This window comes from Salvelinus sp. IW2-2015, linkage group LG15 (assembly GCF_002910315.2).
Source record: "Salvelinus sp. IW2-2015 linkage group LG15, ASM291031v2, whole genome shotgun sequence".
Classification (NCBI taxonomy): Eukaryota; Metazoa; Chordata; class Actinopteri; order Salmoniformes; family Salmonidae; genus Salvelinus; species Salvelinus sp. IW2-2015.
In genome coordinates, this window is record NC_036855.1 from 10,431,059 (window position 1) to 10,455,024 (window position 23,966).

A 23,966-nucleotide genomic window follows, 5' to 3' on the forward strand; every position below is an offset into this window, starting at 1 on the left:
GCACTCCAATTTGCTTACCGCCCCTGTAGTCCACAGACGACGCAATCGCAACCACACTGCACACTGCCCTAAACCATCTGGACAAGAGGAATACCTATGTGAGAATGCTGTTCATCGACTACAGCTCAGCATTTAACACCATAGTACCCTCCAAACTCGTCATCAAGCTCGAGACCTTGGGTCTCGACCCGCCCTGTGCAACTGGGTACTGACTTCCTGACGGGCCGCCCCCAGGTGGTGAGGGTAGGTAACAACATCTCCACCCCGCTGATCCTCAACACTGGGGCCCCACAAGGGTGCGTTCTGAGCCCTCTCCTGTACTCCCTGTTCACCCACGACCTGCGTGGCCATGCACGCCTCCAACTCAATCATCAAGTTTGCAGACGACACTACAGTGGTAGGCTTGATTACCAACAACGATGAGACGCCTATAGGAGGGGTGAGGGCCCTCGGAGTGTGGTGTCAGGAAAAATAAACCTCACACTCAACAAACAAACAAAGGAGATGATCGTGGACTTCAGGAAACAGCAGAGGGAGCACCCCCCTATCCACATCGACGGGACAGTAGTGGAGAGTGTAGAAAAGTTTTAAGTTCCTAGCGTACACATCACAGACAAACGAATTGGTCCACCCACACAGACAGTGTGGTGAAGAAGGCGCAGCAGCGCCTCTTCAACCTCAGGAGGCTGAAGAAATTCGGCTTGTCACCAAAGCTCTCACAAACTTTTACAGATGCACAATCGAGAGCATCCTGTCGGGCTGTATCACCGCCTGGTACGGCAACTGCTCCGCCCACAACCTTAAGGCTCTCCAGAGGGTAGTGAGGTCTGCACAAACGCATCACCGGGGGCAAACTACCTGCCCTCCAGGATACCTACACCACCCGATGTCACAGGAAGGCCATAAAGATTCATCAAGGACAACAGCCACCTGAGCCACTGTTCACCCCGCTATCATCCAGAAGGCGAGTCAGTACAGGTGCATCAAAGCAGGGACCGAGAGACTGAAAAACAGCTTCTATCTCAAGGCCATCAGACTGTTAAACAGCACCACTAACATTGAGTGGCTGCTGCCATACATGTAAAAAATGTATCACTAGCCACTTTAAACAATGCCACTTAATATAATGTTTACATACCCTACATTACGCATCTCATATGTATATACTGTACTCTATACCACCTACTGCATCTTGCCATCTTTATGTAATACATGTAACTCAGCACTAAGCCACTTGAATCTGTACTGGGACATGATTCGAAGTTGGGTCTAGGGTGTCAGGTAGGGTGGAGGTGATATGGTCCTTGACTAGTCTCTCAAAGCACTTCAAGATGACGGAAGTGAGTGCTACGGGGCGGTAGTCGTTTAGCTCAGTTACCTTAGCTTTCTTGGGAACAGGAACAATGGGGGCCCTCTTGAAGCATGTGGGAACAGGAGACTGTGATAAGGATTGATTGAATATGTCCGTAAACACACCAGCCAGCTGGTCTGCGCATGCTCTGAGGACGCGGCTGGGGATGCCGTCTGGGCCTGCAGCCTTGCAAGGGTTAACACGTTTAAATGTTTTACTCACGTCGGCTGCAGTGAAGGAGAGTCCGCAGGTTTTGGTAGCGGGCCGTGTCAGTGGCACTGTATTGTCCTCAAAGCGAGCAAAGAAGTTGTTTAGTCTGTCTGGGAGCAAGACATCCTGGTCCGCGACGGGGCTGGTTTTCTTTTTGTAATCCGTGATTGACTGTAGACCCTGCCACATACCTCTTGTGTCTGAGCCGTTGAATTGCGACTCTACTTTGTCTCTATACTGACGCTTAGCTTGTTTGATTGCCTTGCGGAGAGAATAGCTACACTGTTTGTATTCGGTCATGTTTCCAGTCACCTTGCCCTGATTAAAAGCAGTGGTTCGCGCTTTCAGTTTCGCGTGAATGCTGCCATCAATCCACGGTTTCTGGTTGGGGAATGTTTTAATAGTTGCTGTTGGTACGACCTCGTCAATGCACTTGCACCGAAGCAGCGTATTCGTCAATGTTGTTGTTTGACGCAATGCGGAGCATATCCCAATCCACGTGATCGAAGCAATCTTGAAGCGTGGAATCAGATTGGTCGGACCAGCGTTGAACAGACCTGAGAGCGGGAGCTTCCTGTTTTAGTTTCTGTCTATAGGATGGAAGCAACAAAATGGTGTCGTGGTCAGCTTTTCCGAAAGAGGGTGGGGGAGGACATTATATGCGTCGCGGAAGTTAGAATAACAATGATCCAGGGTTTTACCAGCCCTGGTAGCACAATCGATATGCTGATAGAATTTAGGGAGTCTTGTTTTCAGATTAGCCTTGTTAAAATCCCCAGCTACAATGAATGCAGCCTCAGGATATGTGGTTTCCAGTTTACATAAAGTCAAATAAAGTTTGTTCAGGGCTATCGATGTGTCTGCTTGGGGGGGAATATATGCGGCTGTGATTTTAATCTAAGAGAATTCTCTTGGTAGATAATGCGGTCGACATTTGATTGTGAGGAATTCTAAGTCAGGTGAACAGAAGGACTTGAGTTCCTGTATGTTGTTATTGTCACGTTCTGACCTTAGTTCCTTTTTTATGTCTTTATTTTAGTTTGGTCAGGGTGTGAGTTGGGGTGGGCATTCTATGTTGTTTTTCAATGTTTTGTTCTGTTGTTAGATTTCTATGTGTTGGGCCTAGTATGGTTCTCAATCAGAGGCAGGTGTCAGTCGTTGTCTCTGATTGGGAGCCATATTTAGGTAGCCTGTTTTTCATTGTGTGTTGTGGGTGATTATTTTCTGTTCTGTGTTTTGCTTCACGGTACAGGACTGTTCGTTTGTTGTTTTATTGTTTTTGTTCAGTGTTCAGTATTCTTATTAAAACAAGATGGACACTTACCACGCTGCGCATTGTTCCTCCTCTTCTTCCACCCACGACGAGCGTTACAGTTATGATCACACCACGTCTCGTTAATCATAAGGCATACCCCCCCGCCCCTCTTCTTACCAGAAAGATGTTTGTTTCTTTCGGCGCGATGCGTGAAGAAACCAGCTGGCTGTACCGACTCCGATAGCGTGTCTCGAGTGAGCCATGTTTCCGTGAAGCAAAGAACGTTACAGTCTCTGATGTCTCTCTGGAATGCTACCCTTGCTCGGATTTCAGAAACCTTGTTGTCAAGAGACTGGACATTGGCGAGTAGTATGCTCGGGAGCGGTGCGCGATGTGCCCGTCTCCGGAGCCTGACCAGAAGACCGCTTCGTCTGCCCCTTTTACGGCGTCGTTGTATTGGTTGGCCAGCTGGGATCCGATCCATTGTCCCGGGTGGTGGGCAAAACACAGGATCCGCTTCGGGAAAGTCATACTCCTGGTCGTAATGATGGTGAGTTGACGTTGCTCTTATATCCAGTAGTTCCTCCCGACTGTATGTAATAAAACCTAAGATTACCTGGGGTACCAATGTAATAAATAACACGTAAAAAAAACAAAATACTGCATAGTTTCCTAGGAACGCGAAGCGAGGCAGCCATCTCTGTCGGCGCCGGAAGTCAGTACATAGTCATTAAACACTGGTCACTTGAATAATGTTTACATACTGTTTTACCCACTTCATACTGTATTCCAGTCAAGGCTCATCCTATATAACTACTGCTGTATAAACTTTTTATATTCATATTTTGTCCATACTGTCTATACACACCATTATATACATATATATTTATATTCCGTACTGTGACATTGCTCGTTCTAATATTTATTAATTTAAATGTTTTGGGGATTTGTGTGTATGGTTTTATATTGTTAGGTATTACGGCACTGTTGGAGCTAGAAACATAAGCATCTCGCTGCACCTGCGATAACATGCAAAATATGTGTACACGACCAATCAAATTTGATTTGATATGCAAAGTCAAAATTGGCTATATTGTAAAAATTGATAAACCAAAAATGTGCTTTTTGCCCTTAATAATTTAGGGTTAGCAGTATTATTAAGGTTAAGGTCAGATTGTATGACTTTGTGGCTGTGCCAGCTAGTGACCACTCTGCAGAGCTGCCTCCAGAACAAGATTCATGACGAGAAATGCTAACCTGCGTATATGACATCCATATGGCTATGCCTTGACAAAGATGAAAGCCCAGCTCCTGTTTTACGAGTGTAGAAAGATCGTATGACATTTTACACCTCAGGCGAGAGGAGTCACACTGTCTGACTTTCCCATACCCCTTTGGTGTGCTACTGATCACAAGTCAAGTCACAGGAAAATCACTTTGGATACCAGACAAAAACATGTCAACAGTGGGCCATTAGTACATCTCAAGTAAAAGTATTTACACAATGCATGCATATATGTATTCATTTATATGCAAGGGAGTTGAAAGACACATGGATGTAATATCATGGGACAATTCAACCCACTAGGTCAGTCAAAACCTTCATGAACAATTAGGCAAGACGTTTCAAGTTGAATATCACACTGGAATTGAATTATTTTTGAGAAATATGTTACTATTATGAGCACTGATGATAAAATATGCATTTGCATTACTGAAGACTACATATTTGGATGTGATCTAATTCTAATGTAAGCCAAATCTATTCAAATGTAAATACATGTACACTAACATCGTACCCGACATGCAATCAAGCATCCTGGATACAGCATCACTCATATCATGGTGTGTACTTCCCATCAGTACTTAATTGTGGTGCTCTTGGTTTACAGGGAATCTGTAGTTGATATTCCCTGATCACCCCTTAGCAATGTCACACAGGCATGGTCTGGAAACCTAAAAGCATCACTGTTTCCAGAAACTGTTTCCAGTCTTTACAGCTCACAAGTCATCTATAGCGTACCTCATCCAGGCTGATCCAGACTGATTCATACACACTCTCTTTTTCAATCTGGTACTTTTTGCCCTTGCCCCACCCCTGTCTACCTTCCTTACTCTGTCACCCCCCACCTCTGTGTCCCCTAACCACTTGACACCTTTTCAGATTCATCCCCTTCAGTTGGCAGACAGCGTGTTTCACCCGGGGGCCACGATGCAGTGATCCCCGCCCAAATCAATGGCAGATAAATCAATGCTATCTCTTTCTTCCATGCCTCTGCCGCAATCGATTTTTTTGCTGTTACCTTGCTGTTTGTGGAGACTTGAACTTTGTTCAATTAAACCCCAGTTCACTTTGCCCGGGAAGCAAATTGTAACAGGGCAAGTCTTGCATTTGAGTAACAGACAGAAAATCTTGCCAGAGCTTCGACTAACAGTATTTATGAGGTTCCCATGAAAAAGGAATTGCACAACTTTTAACTGTGGCTGGCCTGGGACGTGATGTCTTTAGGAGGTAAGACCTACTCCCACTAATGGTATTGCAAAGTTGATATACAATTTCTGGATCAAAGATAAAAGTTATCTCTTGCAAAAAAAGATCTCTTTTGCAAAATACATTGTCTCTCAATGAGACTAATCTGGATCAAACGTTTTCAAAATACAATGGGAAACCACAGCCACCTCTCTAGATTTACAGTACCCAATATACTGTAGGCCGGATGGCCACTCAAAAACTAAAAGAGAAAAATTGCTGTAGCAGTACCCAGGCCATTTTTGTTTAATCTCATTTGGGGATAAACAACAATTGATAGCCTGGGTTACCAGTGCATTGCATGGGGGAAGTTTTGCGTTGCGTGTGGCACTGCTTTGTTGTGCAATACTTCCAGGTCTCTTGGCAGGAAAATGTTCAATGTGATCTGCTGGGCCTATCATCATGCATTTAGGTCACAGATTCAGGTATTATTGGGAATGATTTCCAGCCGATGCACAAGCATATATATATTTAATATAGCCGCAAAGAAAATGATTCACTGTGATATTGCCCTTGTCTCCTGCATAAATAATTCATTATTTTTATGTTCCCTCATGGTGACTTGGGGGATTGGAACGGCTGAGTGTTTTCACAAGTATTTGTGTCCAATCTTCTCTGTATTGGGTGTACTCTAATCAAAGCAGATAGTAAACATGTTTTGAATATTTGTTGAGATTCAACAGCTGAGTCATCTGCTTATCAACTAATCAAATGACTTGTTTGCATGCCTCACTCGGGCACAACAGCAGTACCCAGGCCAGTATTTTCAATTAATAAGATATTGCGTTGATTGACTGTAACGGCGGCTGCTGATTGGCTAAATACCCGGGGCGTGAGGTGGTTGAAGTTGTCAACAAAGCAGCATGACAGTAATATGATGCCAAGTTTTCAAACTACCGGTAGTTTCTTTAAGATATATAAAGCGATCTGTGCATTTAAACAACAGCATAAATCCTATTTTACTTTTGCATGTCGAAAACCGAATGACCAGTGCTGCACATGCTGTCACTGTTTTGAACAGATTAGATTATACTATTTAGAACGAGCAGCCAACTCGCGTCACGAACAAACAAGTACACCAGGAAGAACGCAACAAGCATACAGGTGCAATAAGTGAAAACACATTATCTGACTGGGGATAGCTAGCTAACATAACGCCAGAAAGCATGATGTGCTAGCCAGTCAACTTTTATTCTGAAATAACTAATAAGTTAGTCAGATATTAGTTTAGAAGAACTTGAAATTGCCATGGAGCTAACTAGCTAGTGAGCTACCAGCTAGCTATAGCTTGCTATCTACTTATCAAAGGTATATAGATACACTACATGACCAAACGTATGTGGACACCTTGTTGTCAGACATCTCATTCCAAAATCATGGGCATTAACATGGAGTTGGTTCCCCCTTTGCTGCTATAACAGCCTCCACTCTTCTGGGAAGGCTATCCTCTAGATGTTGGAACATTGCTGTGGGGACTTGCTTCCATTCAGCCACAAGAGCATTAATGAGGCCGGGCACTGATGTTGGGTGATTAGGGCTGGTTTGCAGTCTGCGTTCCAATTCATCCCAAAGGTGTTTGATGGGGTTGAGGTCAGAGCTCTTTGCAGGCCAGTCTGTATGGACCTCGCTTTGTGCAGGGGGGCATTGTCATGCTGAAACAGGAAAGGGCCTTCCCCAAACTATTGCCACAAAGTTAGAAGCACAGAATCATCTAGAATGTCATTGTATGCTTTAGCTTTAAGATTTCCCTTCACTGGAACTAAGTGGCCTAGCCCGAACCATGAAAAACAGCCAAAGACCATTATTTCTCCTCCACTCAACTGTACAGTTGGCATTATGCATTGGGACAGGTGGTGGTCTCCTGGCATTCGACAAACCCAGATTCGTCTGTCGGACTGCCAGATGGTGAAGCGTGATTCATCACTCCAGAGAACTAATTTCCACTGTTGCAGAGTCCAATGGCGACGAGCTTTACACCACTCCAGCCGACGCTTGGCAATGCGTATGGTGATCTCAGGCTTGTGTGCGGTTGCTCGGCCGTGGAAACCCATTTCATGAAGCTCCCAACGAACAGTTATTTTGCTGATGTTGCTTCCAGAAGCAGTTTGGAACTCGGTAGTGAGTGTTGCAACCGATGACAAAAGATTTTTACGCTCTATGTGCTTCAGCTCTAGCAGGGCAGAAATTTGACTTGTTTGAAAGGTGGCATCCTATGACGGTGGCACGTAGAAAGTCACTGAGCTACTCAGTAAGGTCATTCTACTGCCAAATTGTGTCTATGGAGATTGCATGGTTGTGTGCTCGATTTTGTGCACCTGAAATAGCTGGCTGAAATATGGCTGAAATAGACGGAATTTGAAGGGGTGTCCACATACCTTCATATATATAGTGTAGCTGGTTAATTTGACCAACAAAAATCTACCAAACTATGTCTCAATGTTTCTCAAAATTACTTTAGCTGCCTAATACATGTTATCATGCTTTGTGATACACCCAGTTTTATGCTGTTTAAGTCCACACAACATGTCGCCCTGTGACCTACAGTAGATCCTGATATACAACATGGGGGGAACAATAAAATTGGCCATGCTTTTTTGTTCTACCAGATCTGCGATGAGAAGGTTCTAGCTAGTGTATCCCTCTGTCCTTCGACTCTTATTGGATGTAGTTGTCCAGTTTATCAGGTCCCAGCCTCCCATGACAGTTATGATTATTTATTTACAAGTTAATTAACATTTGCTTTAGCATGATCTGTACCTGATAGAGCAGATCTAGTCCCGTGTGCGAGAGATTCATCACTGGGAGGAAGACTAGAGCAGACCCAGAAGTTGTGACTGAATGGATGCACATTTGAGGGCCCCAGGATGGTCCATTTACTTTGTGCTGTTATAATTTATGCTATGAAATCCTACGATTTCATTGGGGAAGTTCTTCCTCATAGCAAATAGCTGGCAAAACATTCCAAGCAATATCTGCACCACCTATGTGCCCATGGAGGCGGAGCTGATGCTTCTGCTGCTGCTGGCAGTCACTGAGGTGCAAAGTAGTAAGTAACTGAACAGTTTGTTTTGAACAATATATTTTTGAAACAGGAAAATGTACACATTTACCACACTTTTATGAGCATTTATAACATAATTATATAATATATGTTATTTTTTTATAAATACATTTTGGTGGGGACCAATCACAAGTGGGGCGCCGCCCCTAACGCCCGAATGAGCAGGCTGCTGCTGATTGACTTGCTGGATTCAATGGACACAGTTAGTTGAGACAGGATTTTCTCTCACAACCCATCCAGGTACTTCGATAAAGGAAGCAGCATGGCAACTGGAGGCTGACTAGAAGGGAGGAACTATCAGAGTGGTTAACTATGGATTCTCAGAGAGTAGGCTATTGTCCAGTCTCAGACCACATAAAAGACCACATACCATATGTATCCTCCAGAAACCTGTTACTCTTTAGCCTACTGTGCTTTAAGAGGCTAGCATCAAAGTGAAAGTCATACATAGTATTTTCAAAGGGAAGAGCTAGGACAGCTAGCAACATAACATGGAGCTGCCAGGAGCAGAAGGATTGGTGAGCGATCAGATAGGGCAGAATTGATGACCTGGCTCAGGATGGATTTCTGGGAGAGCGGGCTGCCAGAGCGAGGTAATACTTTCAGACTCTTATCGGCACTGGCATAAGCTGAGTGCTGCATCACCCACTTCCCAGCGTCAGCTTATTATGAGAGGCCATGATGTGATTGCCTTGTACTACTTTTGTGTGTTCCAGCAGGGTCTGTCTGTGTGTGTGCTGGGCTGGCTGGACAGAGTGGGCTGGTGCTTGTAGAGATGGCCTCATGTCACTCATTACAAACTCCATGGAGCTCCCAGCAATCAATGTAGAATGCATTTTTTTGCAAGCAGAAATCCAATTACGGATAGTCTAGAAGCTGTTAGGGTCAGGAATAAAAGTTCAAAAAGACAGAGTTAGTTATTTAATTTCCATCTTTGTTGTGGATGATACATGTAATAAGATGTCTTAATTAAAGTATTGCTGAGATGGGAAAAGTTAACAGTGTTCTTAATTGTGGTCTGGGTTGCTCTGTCCCATGTTGTCAGGCTTTACCTATATGGTGCTGACAGCAACAGGCTCTAGCATTTGTTTGACAAATTGTGAACACCATGAGACAGTGGTGGAAAAAGTACCCAATTGCCATACTTTTGTAAAGTAAAAGTGAAAGTCACCCAGTAAAATACTACTTGAGTAAAAGTCTAAAAGCATTTGCCATTAAATATACTTAAGTATCAAAAGTAAATGTAATTGTTAAAATATACTTCAGTATCAAAAGTAAAAGTATAAATAATTTCAAATTCCTTATATTAAGCAAACCAAATGGCACCATTATATTGTTTATTCTATGGATAGCTGGTGGCAGATTCCAACACTCATTTAGAAATGGAGCATTTGTGTTTAGTGAGTCCGCCAGATCAGAGGCAGTAGGGATGACCAGAGATGTTCTCTTGATAAGTGCATGAATTGGACCATTTTCATGTCCTGCTAAGCATTCAAAATGTAATGAGTACCTTTGGGTGTCAGGGAAAATGTATGGAGTAAAAAGTACATTATTTTCTTTACGAATGTAGTGAAATAAAAGTAAAAGTTGTCAAAAATATAAATTGTTAAGTAAAGTACAGATACTTAAAAAATACTTAAAATGTAGGTAGTAGTTTAAATTATTTTTACTTAAGTACTTTACACCACTGACTATACAAGGCATTGTATTGCAGCTTGCTATAAGGCCTATAATAAAGGCTGCAGAGTGGCGCAGCGGTCTAAGGCACTGCATCTCAGTACAAGAGGCGTCACTACAGTTCCTGGTTTGATTCAAGGCTGGATTGGGAGTCCTATAGGGCGGAGCACAATTGGCCCAGCGTCGTCCGGGGTAGGCAATCATTGTAAATAAGAATTTGTTCTTAACTGGCTTGCTTAGTTAAATAAAGGTTACATTTAAAACATTTGCATTTAAAGAAACGTAAATCAATGTATTCCGTTTATTATAGGGTCTACATGTCTTACAATGTTCAGTTGAGTCGGCTAGACTGAATCTCTCTGCTTTCTCGGCAACTACTTATTTCACTGACTAGGATAAACCTTTCCGCGATTAAACAATGTGGTTTCAAACTTGACGCCTGGACGCTGACAACGTCACCGTGGTAACAATCCTCAATTATCAATGATTGGCTAACCCGTGGGAACGTTTCAATTCCCTCAGTACAATGATTGGTTGGTGGGCGGTTTAAGGAGCGGTTAGAGTCTGCATCGTTCCGGGTTATTGTCAGTTTCGGCAGCTTTGCACAGGGAGAGGACCGCATCCAGAATAGCAGTGAGCTGCCTTAAACATACAAATATTTATTCGGACATTATCAATATTGCTTGGTATTTAGATCAAAGAGAAGGTCAACGCAAAGGAATGTTTGGAACTGGTTTTGTCACCTCAATTGGAAATCAGAGTCTATAATCGGGAGGACAGACGTTTGCGAGAGGCTGTAGACAGACATCGCCAGAGAAAGTGTATGCCAAACGGGCTAAGGATTTAATAGCACCTCTTATTTCTCACACCTGCATTTGTTTCAAAGTATTGGAATCTGCACGGTTACTCTGTGCTACAGACAACGTTGAAACATTTTGTTTAGTGGACAAATTCAGATTGATTAGACTAAATAGGTGAAACACTTTGACCTATATGCGTAATTGCTTTGGGGAATCATTCGCATCCATCTATTCTTTTGGATTGAGAATTTCGTTTTGTGACATCTTTTTGGAAATATTCTCGGGGAAACGAGGAGAAGAAATGACGCGATAGCGTATCATTTTACAGGCTAGTTTCGGAGGGCGAAAGGTTGAGTATAATATGCGTTAGGTGAGACCACAGTTTAACGGGAGAGACTGACACGCAACACTCCTGGATTTGTCAACCTGTTATTTCCCAGGGTTTGAATTCACGGTCATTCAGCCCAGGAAACGAAACGCATCAGTTACAATAATATTGTTCATTGACGGAAGGAGCAATTAATTTAACCATTGGGTTTTCCAGTTTGGACTCTGATTCACTGTCTGAAAATGTGCATGACACTGAAAGGGGGAGAATAAACTGTATTGCTGTTGATCAACAACGGGTGGTTTTTGGATTTTGGAGAGCGAAATGAAACCGATCTGATTTATCTCTGGACCGCAACGCTCTGAAGCAGACTACTCATCGCCAACTAACCTGCATGGAGTTCTAATCTGCACAACGAAACAATTTATGGTAACTAGCCAATTTTATCTTCAGGTTTCAAAACTATAGTCATACATTTATCGCATGCGTAATTTGGGAATTGTGTTGCTGCTAATGGCAGCCGGGGTCATTCGGCGACATGTCTTCATATCATAATTGATGGATGGAGTGTAAGAAAGCTGGCACATTGCATAACAATTGATGGATAGTATTGTAGGAAAATAGAATGAGGATGTAAAATGCTGAGTCTACGGTACAGAGATGTTTCAATGACTGGGGTAGGACAGGCTATAAAACCTGTTTTCATGCGTAGCCTAGGCTAACCTACAATAAAGGACATGTTGTAAAATCGATGTCAGTTACTTAATGGATTTAGGATCTGCTTTGACTTGTTGTATTTGTTATTTTCAAGGATAAGGAGCAATTGAGTATATTGTCGGAAGTATTCTACACAAGGAATTATTTTCTGTATGACCCCATGCGTCATATTATTTTTAATGAGCGGTGGGTAAAGAGTTTCAGCGGCAATTAGTGATTTTCACACCCAAGTATAACTGGCTTAGTTTCTTTAAATAGTTGATGACATTCATTGATGTTGATTAAGGACGCGCTTAGATGTTATCTTCCTCAAATGAACGAGCATCACCAGTGCGTAATTCCTCAGAACTTTTCAGTTGGAGCTCGGTGTCATAGCCTATGTTCTATATAGCCATTAAGTACAGGCTATACCCAAGTACATGCGACACACACACACAATATCAGGCTACTGTAAACAGCAGGTGTTGACCTGGAAAAAAATACATATTTTTAATCTGTGTAGGATGTAACATGGGGACCATCAGGCTACACACATGCACCTCTTCATCTTCAGCGACCAGAAGATACACACACACTGATAAGCAAATGGGTTTAATTTTTTCCTGTGAAATTCCTGGAGTTTGTGGCTAGTTAACAGGCCTCGATAATCCATGTATTCATAGACCACTTCAGGCCAGGCCTCTGCTAAAAGTATCTCTGCATTGTTTCAGTGGCTGGATAGTGGAGTACAGTACAGTGGACTTTACCCTGGTCCCTTACTTGCTCATTGATAATCTTACATGGGACCGCTCTACATCCTGGAGTCGCCAGTCATGTACAGCACTTGCCATAGCAAAGCACAGCGCCTGCTTGCTTGCTAGTATTGAGTAAAACATTGGGTGAGACTTCACCCGAGGGGGCAGAGCCTCATTTACTTCCTACACTCGGCCCTATGACCTGCTGAGCAAATTGTGCTCATATTAGCTCCGAGACTGCTCCTCACCTAAACAAATAGTCTCCCTAGTATAATGCGTGCCTTAACTCAACATTATGGTTGGGGACGGGGTTGGGGACGATAGGGTTAGCTACTGGAGCTAGCAGGACAGCCTAATATGTAGACCAGTGAATTACCTCTTGGATTTAGTCTTGGCTCTGTTTTAATTTTTGGGGGCTAAATATCGTGACTCATAATGCCTTTCTGAAGGCTGAATGTGTTTTACTTTGATTTGGGATTTTAATGCAAAGTAGGCCTAAGTAGCCTGACAGTCTTTATTCAAAACAGAAATAAATATACAATCTGATTCGTTTTTTTGGTCGCCTCATTTGCAGGATTCTAAATCCATACAGGAAATTATTAATGCAAGGTTTTTATTGTTAAAACTAAAGCGGTTCCTTCCAAACTCAACTTTATGTTGGGTGAATGCAATAATACTAGCCTATGTTTCATACTCCGTCTTTGGTTAAATGCGTCCCAAAACCATCTAAAAAGCAGAACAAATTTTATACCGTTGCCTGAACTTTCAACAAGTATCCTTCTTAATGTGCAAAGAGTTGGTTGAAGGACAGATTTAATTTTGGCTATAAGATATTAAAGCGGAAGTAATATACTAAGCAAGCCCAGGCACTATATCAATTTCCAACACTGAAATCCTATTTCAATTTGATTGATTGATAGCATTGGGGTGAATGCTCTGTACTCTTTGCTTATTAAAACTGCAGTCTTGAGTGAATAAGTAAGGTTTGCTCATGAATATCTTCATAATAGCTTAACTTTAATTTCCTGTTCTATGTATTAATATTATTTTAATCCCAAAATGGTTTGATTGTCTTAATGCAGACCCAGAGACAGCAATACCGAACTACGGTGTGTGCAATGCCACTGCAAACATACCTTGGACGATATACACTACTGTTCAATAGTTTTGGGTCACTTAGAAATGTCCTTGTTTCTGAAAGAAAGGCAACTTTTTTTGTCCATTAAAATAACATAAAATTGAACAGAAATACAGTGTAGACATTGTTAATGTTGTAAAGGACTAATGTAGCTGGAAAAGGCTGATTTATTTTTTATGGAATAACACCAGTCTCAACGTCAACAGTGAAGAGGCGACTCTGGGATGCTGGCCTTCTAGGCAGAGTTGCAAAGAAAAAGCCATATCTCAGACTGGGTAATAAAAAGAAAATATTAAGATGGGCAAAAGAACACAGACACTGGACAGAGGAACTCTGCCTAGAAGTCCAGCATCCCGGAGTCGCCTCTTCACTGTTGACGTTGAGACCGGTGTTTTGCGGGTACTATTTAATGAAGCTGCCAGTTGAGGACTTGTGAGGCGTCTGTTTCTCAAACTAGACACTCTAATGTACTTGTCCTCTTGCTCAGTTGTGCACCGGCGCCTCCCACTTCTCTTTCTATTCTGGTTAGAGCCAGTTTGCGCTGTTCTGTAAAGGGAGTAGTACACAGCGTTGTACGAGATCTTCAGTTTCTTGCCAATTTCTTGCATGGAATAGCCTTCATTTCTCAGAACAAGAATAGACTGACGAGTTTCAGGAGAAAGTTATTTGTTTCTGGCCATTTTGAGCCTGTAATCGAACCTACAAATGCTGATGCTCTAGATACTCAACTAGTCTAAAGAAGGCCAGTTTTTTTTTATTGCTTCTTTAATCAGCACAACAGTTTTCAGCTATGCTAACATAGTTGCAAAATGGTTTTCTAATGATCAATTAGCCTTTTTGAAATGTTAAACTTGGATTAGCTAACACAACGTGCCATTGGAACACAGGCTGCTGATAATGGGCCTCTTTACGCCTATGTAGATATTCCATAAAAAATCTGCCGTTTCCAGCTACAATTGTTAATGTTGTAAATGACTATGTCTACACTTTATTTCTGATCAATTTGATGTTATTTTAATGAACCAAAAATTTGCTTTTCTTTAGAAATGTCCTTGTTTTTGAAGTGACCCCAAACTTTTGAATGGTAGTGTATATATAAAAAATAATCTGCTCTGGTTTATCTTCAATAGATATTCATTTCTAAGCTTACTGTGCCAGCTTGATTATTTGTGATTTGAAAAAAATATATTTACAGAAATGTAATAGCACATTTGTTTTCCAGAGAGGCATTTAGTTTATTCTGTATAGGATATATTTTCATAAAATTATAGGTAATGGAAAGCAGTGATCCTATCTTGTGGCTCAGCTTCCACAACCACTGACAATAAAAGTTGCTTCTTTCTTTCCAGGAAACACATTTAGGCAAAACATTTAGTGACACATTAACCTTTTCTCTCAAAGGCATCCAAATAGCATCTCATTTAGATAATGATCTGAGTTCCTGTTACTGTTATTTTTTTTATTTTTGTTGCGCTTTGTGTAACTTATTTTTTTACTTATTGTGTACATAATGTTGCTGCTACTGTCTCTTATGACCGAAAATAACTTCTGGACATCAGAAAAGCGATTACTCACCGCGGACTGGAAGAAACTTTTTCCTTTAACGAGTCCGACGAGAAAGATATCCTGCTTTCACTGGAACAGGCCCAGATCCAGGACTTTTGCGTGAAGAAAAGAAGCCGGAAAAGAGGTAGCCGATTGGGGATCCTTCTGAGAATCCGGAGGTGAGCGAGTAAACTCCCAATGTCTTCCAATCTCCTTGCTAACGTGCAATCGTTAGAAAATAAAATTGATGACCTACTATTATGATTTTCCTACCAATGGGACATTAAAAACTGTAACATCTTATGTTTCACCGAGACGTGGCTGAACGAAGAAACAGACAATATAGAGCTGGCGGGATTTTCCATGCACCAGCAGAACAGAGACGCTACCTCTGGTAAGACGAGGGGTGGGGGGGTGTCTTTTTGTCAATAACAGCTGGTGCGCAATGTATAATATTAAAGAAGTATCGAGGTATTGCTTGCCTGAGGTGGAGTTCCTTATGATAAGCTGTAGACCACACTCTCTACCAAGAGTTCTCATCTGTATTATTCGTAGCCATCTATTTACCACCACAAAGCAAAGCTGGCACTAAGACCACTCTCAACCAACTCTATAAGGCCATAAGCAAAGAAGAAAATGCTCACCCAGAAGCGGCGCTCCTAGTGGCCGGGGACTTTAATGCAGGCAAACTTAAATCAGTTTTAACAAATTTATACTAGCATGTCACATGTGCAACCAGGGGAAAAAGAATCATAGACCACCTTTACTCCACACACAGAGATGCATACAAAGCTCTCCCCTACCCTCCATTTGGCAAATCTGACCACAATTCTATCCACCTTATTCCTGCTTTACAAGCAAAAACTAAAGCAGGAAGTACCAGTGACTCGCTCAATACGGAAGTGGTCAGATGACGCGGATGCTACACTACAGGACTGTTTTGCTAGCACAGACTGGAATATGCTCCGGGATTCATCCAATGGCATTGAGGAATACACCACCTCAGTCATCGGTTTCATCAATAAGTGCATCGATGAAGTCGTCCCCACAGTGACTGTACGTACATATCCCAACCAGAAACCATGAATTACAGGCAACATCCGCATCAAGCTAAAGGCTAGAACTGCCGATTTTCAAGGAGCGGGAGACTAATCCGGACACTTATAAGAAGTCCAGCAATGCCCTCAGACGAACCATCAAACAGGCAAAGCGTCAATACAGGATTAAGATTTGAATCCTACTACACCGACTCTGACGCTCGTCGGATGTGGCAGGGCTGGAAAACTATTATGGACTACAAAGGGAAACCCAGACGCAAGCTGCCCAGTGACGCAAGCCTACCAGACGAGTTAAATGCCTTTTATGCTCTCTTCGAGGTAAGCAACACTGAAGCATGCACGAGAGCACCAGCTGTTCTAGATGACTGTGTGATAATGCTCTCGGTAGCCGATGTGAACGAAACCTTTCAACAGGTCAACATTCACAAATCCGCTGGGCCAGATGGATTATCAGGACGTGTACTCAAAGCATGCGCGGACTGACTGTCAAGTGTCTTCACTGCCATTTTCAACCTCTCCCTGATTGAGTCTGTAATTCCTTCGTGTTTCAAGCAGACCACCATAGTCCCTGTGCCCATGGAAGTGAAGGTAACCTGCCTAAATGATTACCACCCTATGGCACTCACATCAGTAGCCATGAAGTGCTTTGAAAGGCTGGTCATGGCTCACATCAACAGCATCCTCCCGGACACCCTAGACCCACTCAAATTTGCATACCGCCCCAATAGATCCACAGATGACTCAATCGCACTCGACACCGCCCTTTCTCACCTGGACAAAAGGAACACCGATGTGAGAATGCTGTTCATTGACTACAGCTCAGCGTTCAACACAATAGTGCCCACGAAGCTCATCACTAAGCTAAGGACTCTGGGACTAAACACCTCCCTCTGCAACTGGATCCGGGACTTCCTGACGGGCCGCCCCCAGGTGGTAAGAGGAGGTAACACGTCTGCCACGCTGATCCTTAACACTGGAGCCCCTCAGGGGTGTGTACTTCGTCCCCTCCTGTATTCCCTGTTCACCCACGACTGCGTGGCCAGGCACGACTCCAACACCATCAAGTTTGCTGACACAACAGTGGTAGGCCTGATCACCGACAACGATGAGACGGCCTATAGGAAGGAGGTCCGAGACCTGGCAGTGTGGTGACAGGACAACCTCCCTTCATTGTGAGCAAGACAAAGGAGCTGATTGTGGACTACAGGAAAAGGCGGGCCGAACAGGCCCCCATTTAACATCGAGGGGGCTGTAGTGTAGTGGGTCGAGAGTTTCAAGTTCTTTGGTGTCCACATCACCAACAAACTATCGTGGTCCAAACACACCAAGACAGTCGTGAAGAGGGCACGACAAAATCTTTTCCCCCTCAGGAGACTGAAAAGATTTGGCATGGGTCCCCAGATCCTCAAAAGGTTCTACAGCTGCAACATCGAGAGCATCCTTACCGGTTGCATCACCGCCTGGTATGGCAACTGCTCGGCATTTGACCGTAAGGCGCTACAGAGGGTAGTGTGAATGGCCCAGTACATCCCTGGGGACAAGCTTCCTGCCATCCAAGACCTATAAAATAGGCGGTGTCAGTGGAAAGCCCATAAAATTGTCAGAGACTCCAGTCACCTAAGTTATAGACTGTTTTCTTTGCTACCGCATGGCAAGCAGTACCGGAGCGCCAAGTCTAGGACCAAAGGCTCATCAACAGCTTCTTCTCCCAAGCCATTAGACTGCTGAACAAATCCCCCCTCCCCCCTTCCCTTGTACACTGCTGCTACTCGCTGTCTGTTTGTTACCTATGCATAGTCCCCACCTACATGTTTACAGATTACCTCAACTAGCCTGTACCCCTGCACACTGACTCGGTACCGGTGCCCCCTGTATATAGCCTCGTTATTCTTATTGTGTTACTTTTTATTATTTTTATTTTAGCCTACTTGGTAAATATTTTCTTCTTCTTGAACTGCACTTTTGGTTAAGGGCTTGTAAGTAAGCATTTCACGGTAAAGTCTACACTTATATTCAGCGCATGTGACAAAGTTTGATTTGTTCGGTGTATATTTGCTCTAACTACAGTGGGTACCATTCTTTGTGTAAACAATTTACACATGAATAAATACAATAGAAGATATTCACTTGAACATTTGTTTTGTGTTTTGAGCAGTCCTGCATTATTTGCCATTCTGAGGTACTAGTGGAGTACTATGGATATCCCTGTATAGTGGTAGTTAGGCGGTATGGAATCTGTTTCAAGTGGCTCTATAGTCCTCAAACTCAACTCGGGACCTCGAAGCAGTGGAACTGGCTTTTTTATTTTATTGTTCCCCTCTAATCAGAGACTGATTTAGACCTGGGACACCAGGTGGGTGCAATTAAGGATCAGGTCGAACAGAAAACCAGCAGGTTCCGGACCTCGTAGGGTAGGAGTTGAATACTCCTGCTCTATAGCTTCTTCAGTAACACTTACTTCCCTGATCCTGCTGCCTTAGCAAAGCACAGCTTAAAGAGGAACTGGTTCGATCAATGTGTTGTATTTTCAAACAATGTGAGGACAAAAAAGAGGCGTGGTTTGTTTAATCCACTCTTGTGAAGGGTAAGGAACAATCATATGTCAGTTTACTTAGCTTCTGTTTCAGACATGCACGCTTTGACATTCCTTAGGTCTTGAATGCAGTGGTTCTCAAACCTCTCCTCGGGGATCCCCAGGGGACTCCCAGACGTTTCACAATTTGGTTTTAGCTCTGGACTGATTCACCTAATTAAGGGCTTGATTATTAGTTGACAAGTTAAATCAGGTGTGCTAGTTCTGGAGTAGATTAACATGAACTGGCTGGGGGTCCCTGAGGAGAGAGGTTTTAGAACCACTTATTTGAGGCAAAAATTATTGTTGGTAAACGATAAGGTCGTACATGACTACATAAAAAATTATATATATTTATATTATTTTTTTGTTTTTCTTTATCCCACCAGGCAGTCTATCACCCCCAATATTGCCTCCTTTTTGGTCACTAATATCAGCCCTCTCCTTCCTACTGCCCTGTCTGATCCCACACACATTTATTATTCATTTTATTTTAGAAACACTGGATCTTTTTGGATTTAGGAGTGCAGAGAAAAGGAGGCCAGTCTTGATTGTGAATGCCCCCTGCAGCGAATTAGGCGGCTCCTGTGTGGTGCTGGTTTTGTTCTCAAAGCCATATCTGTACCTTGAGGTAATCACCAGACATGATTTCCTTGCCTTTGTCTGTGAGGATGAAGTAGTAATGTGCTGTATCCTAGCAGGCGTTCATCCACTGATGGCAGGCAGTGGGCTTTTCATCATGCTCCACAAGAGTGGAACTATAACTTAGCCTGGTCCCCTAGCCTAGCTACTACTATAGGTGCGTTAGCCAACTCTTCTGTTGTAATGCCTTGTGTGGCATGGCAACAATTTGAAGGGTTGCCTACAGCCCATACAACATTATGGGACCAGGCTAAGTTAAAGCACTGCATTCCTCCTCAGTGATGGGCTAACCAGTTTTCAAAGTTATGCAGAATGGTTAAAATGCAGTTATGCATTTGAGATACAAGATGGAATCTCCAAGAGGACCTTGACCCCATTGAAGATAGTTATGTGAATCCTATAAGGTTTCAGGTTTGTGCAGCGAAGATATATATAGTGGATGGGTGCTCTTGTGCCAAAAGGGGTCCCATACCCCTCAGTAGTGTATTAAGGCCTTGGATAACCCCYCCCCCCCCCCCCCCCTTAAGCCCGTGTGTGTATCATGGCCTCATCAACAATTATGCATGAAGGAAATTTTGATTGGTAGTGGAGGCTTGGGTGCCGTTTGATTCACTATTGTGTGTTTTCCCGTGTTTCTTATTATCTCTAGAACTCTTTATTGCCTCTTGTTTCCCTGCCAGAAGCAGCTAGGGATGGTTTTATCTCGTGCGAGCGTCTGATTAATCTCTCTTCTCCCAATGCTGTTGTACTTTAATCTTGAATGGGCACTATCGGATTCTCCTCGCCTATTGAGGAAGATCAAGCTTTAGTGGAACAAGGAACTGCACATCACCCTAATCTCCTTCTCTGCTGGATTTTGGTTGGCTACCCTCCCTTGGGGCTTTGTACTGTTTCTGCAAAAGCAGGAAATACATCAGCAAGATAAAGGTGTTTTCTCTTTATGCTTTGGTCATTAATTCTCAGTTGACATTAGCCAGCACTTTACAGCTCTGCTGGTTGGTTCATTACCTGGCTGAAGAAGCTGTCAGCTCGAATTATCAGGGTCAATGATTGACACAGTTGCAAATCGCCATATGACCTAAATTGGTTGAACTTTTGTCAGCCATTAAAAAAATAAAAAAAAATCCTTAATGATTATGTAGCTCTGGCTATGGGTGCCCAGTGCCCTTTACATATTGCCAGTTTTACACAGGGGATGGAGGCCCTATGTGAATGACCTAGGTCATCCTATGTCCTCAGGGTCTGTGCTGTAGATGGGCTTCAGCTGTATGGATGTGTCGTGGATTAATTTGTTTAAATAGAATGCAGTCGATTCAGACATAAGCTGCGGACTACAATTTTGCTCATCCAATTCTGTTTATGTATCATTGAAAAACAATAGGCATTGTGCATGCTAGCCTGGCTTCAGGAGTGTGTGTGACAATGGCTACATTACTTTATTGTTGCCAATGGATACTACTGTCACGATCGTCTAATGAATTAACGGACCAAGGCGCAGCGTGCTCTGAGTTCCACATCTTTATTTCGTGAAACTTACAAAACAAAAAAAGAAACAAACAACGAACTGTAACATAAGAGGTGCTACATGCACTAACTCAAAACAATATCCCACAAACACAGGTGGGAACAAACACTACTTAAATATGATCCCCAATTATAGACAACGATTACTCAGCTGCCCTGACCTACTCCACCATAGAAAATAAGGACTCTATGGTCAGGACGTGACAACTACTTATATGTGGGTGACACAGCGACTGTTAGCTGTTGTGACAAAAAATAGTATGTTACTCTATTCTGATGGTGTTGCTGTAAAGGTAATGAAATTTCCACTGACTGGAGAAAACAATGTCGTCTGGTCGGCATGGTAATTGGAGAAAACACCCCTCTTCGTTTCCCCAGCTCGGCGTGAATGCAACACCATTTAATAAAACTCTGTAGATTTGGATCTTTTATTGCCAGGCCTAGCAGCGGCAACACAGAATGGAAAGCCGAGGCGTGCACAGATAAAACTCATTCAATTTTACCTGTTGAATTTTAACCAAGCTAGAGACGGATTTGTGAGAGGGCATGCGAGGGGGGAGGGGTGGGGGAGTTGGTATATGGGCAATTAGACTTTGAACCATTTCCACTGCAAATTTTACAAAAACACATTTAATTGAAGTGTGCAGATGCAACGTTTGGTAACAGAATGATGGTTTGCTGTTTGTTCCACCATTCGGGTGCATCTGCACAGTTCAAGTAAATGTGTTTTTGTAAAATGTTCAGTGGAAATTGTTAAAAGCAGTCCTTGTGCATAGAGTTGTATGGTTTGTTTAACTTTGCAATCCTTGATTTTGTTTGACATGCATCACTCTGTTACCGTGGAACTTCCAATATGTTTCTAGCATAAACTCACTATTGCCCTGATCTGAGCAGAGGAGTAGACAGGAATTTCCATAATTTTCTCTTGTGTTATTGCTTGTGTCAAGACAGGGTTGGAAATCCTTGTGATATTAGACCCTCAGGCCTCCTGGCTTCTCTATGCCTGCTTCTACGCACATATAGAAATATTGGCATGAGGACACGTATGGACACACACACACTCTCCCTCTCTCTCCTAGCGCCTGTTTTATTACCTCCTGCCTGCTGCTGGAATTGCTTTCCTCCCCCGACTAAGCCAGGCAAAGCCGGCTTTATTGTGTTAACCTATTTGTGTGTCGAGAGCGATTGCCGAGTTCTTTATCTCTGTTTGTATTCTGACGGAGAGACAACGAGGGGGGGCTGTGGAGCCAGGCGAGCCACCAGAGTTAGACGGATGGCCGGTCACCTCGCTCCACTCCCGAGGATAATGACTAGTTGCTAAGCAATCCCCCCCCTCCCACCCTGCCCGACTGGCATCCAGAGTAATCACTTTTTATCTCTCAGATGTCATGTATAATTATAAGCCCATCGCCATCCTCGGAAATCTGCCTAATGGGTCTTTTCATTTATTTAGGTGAGTGGATATGGAATTAGAGATTTGGGTGGGGGTTGGAGCTCTATTGGTTTTCCTAGATTACAGAGTGCCGTAACAACCGTGTTCGGTGTGTGTTGATCCTTTTCCCCATATATAAGTTCAAACTGCCTGCTGTCGTATATCCGCTGAAGCATTATCTACTTGGTGGTCAGCAGTTGGTAGAGTTTGACCAGGATTATTCCACTGGCTAAATGTCATTCTCCGTGTGAGATAGCTGTGCTGGTTATCCTCTCTCTTGCTCTCTCTTCAGAGACCAAATGGGATCAGAGCTCAGGTTTGTAGGCTCTTAGTTTTATTAACATTTTTATTGAGTTGAAGGAATTGTTGACCCTTGGTGGCATAAAGAATTGCCTGCTCTGCTTGGCAGAAATGACTGGCACGGCTTCAAGCTTTTTTTAACCCAAGATTTTTGCTTTGTCGATTTGAGCAGGTAACTTCAGTTATTTCGCTCTTTTGCTACATGTCCTTCTCATTTCAACTCTCCATCACGGTTAACAACTCCAGTGTTGCCCTCCCAGAGTGCAAAGAACCTTGGCATGACCCTGGACAACACCCTGTCGTTCTCTGCAAACATCAAAGCAGTGACTCACTACTGCAGTTTCATGCTCTACAACATTCGTAGAGTACGACCCTACCTCACACAGGATGTGGTGCAGGTTCTAATCCAGGCACTAAATCTCCCATCTGGACTACTGCAACTCACTGTTGACTGGGCTCCCCGCTTGTGCCATCAAACCAATGCAATTTATCCAGAACGCTGCAGCCCGCCTGGTGTTCAACCTTCCCAAGTTCTTCCATCTCACCCCGCTCCTCCGCACACTCCACTGGCTTCCAGTTGAAGTTCACATCCTCTACAAGACCATGGTGCCTTAGTGGTGGAACCAGCTACCCCCTGAAGCTAGGACAGCAGAGTCCCTGGCCATCTTCCGAAAGCACCTGAAACCCTACCTATCTTAAATAATTCCCTCACCTCTCCCCCCCCCCCCCYYTTTTTATTTTTAGAAAATAAAAATCAATCCACTTTCCTGAACCAACACTTGCAAATTCTCACAACTACTTTATTTGAGGAAAAGTGTAAATCAAATTGTATTTGTCACATGAGCCGAATACAACAGGTGTACAGTAAAATGCTTACTTAAAAGACCTTAAGAGTTAAGCAGTTAAGAAAAAAAGTAAGAGCTAAGAATAACACATAATTAAAGAGCAGCAGTAAATAACAATAGTGGGGCTATATACAGAGGGTACCGGTACAGAGTCAATGTGCGAGGGCACCGGTGTCGAGGTAATTGAGGTAATATGTACATGTAGGTGAGTTATTAAAGTGACTATACATAGATAATAACAGAGAGT

The 23,966-nt window shown here is 43.1% G+C and overlaps 1 protein-coding gene across 1 annotated transcript in view; it reads left to right on the forward strand.

The window, feature by feature from the left end:
• The first annotated feature begins 11,316 nt into the window (after positions 1–11,316).
• Positions 11,317–23,966, forward strand: part of LOC111973723 (protein FAM222A-like) — a 69,791-nt gene continuing 57,141 nt past the window's right edge. Inside the window, exon 1 of the mRNA XM_024001111.2 lies at positions 11,317–11,641. The gene's annotated coding sequence lies outside the window, so the exon portion shown is untranslated. The remainder of the gene's footprint in view (positions 11,642–23,966) is intronic.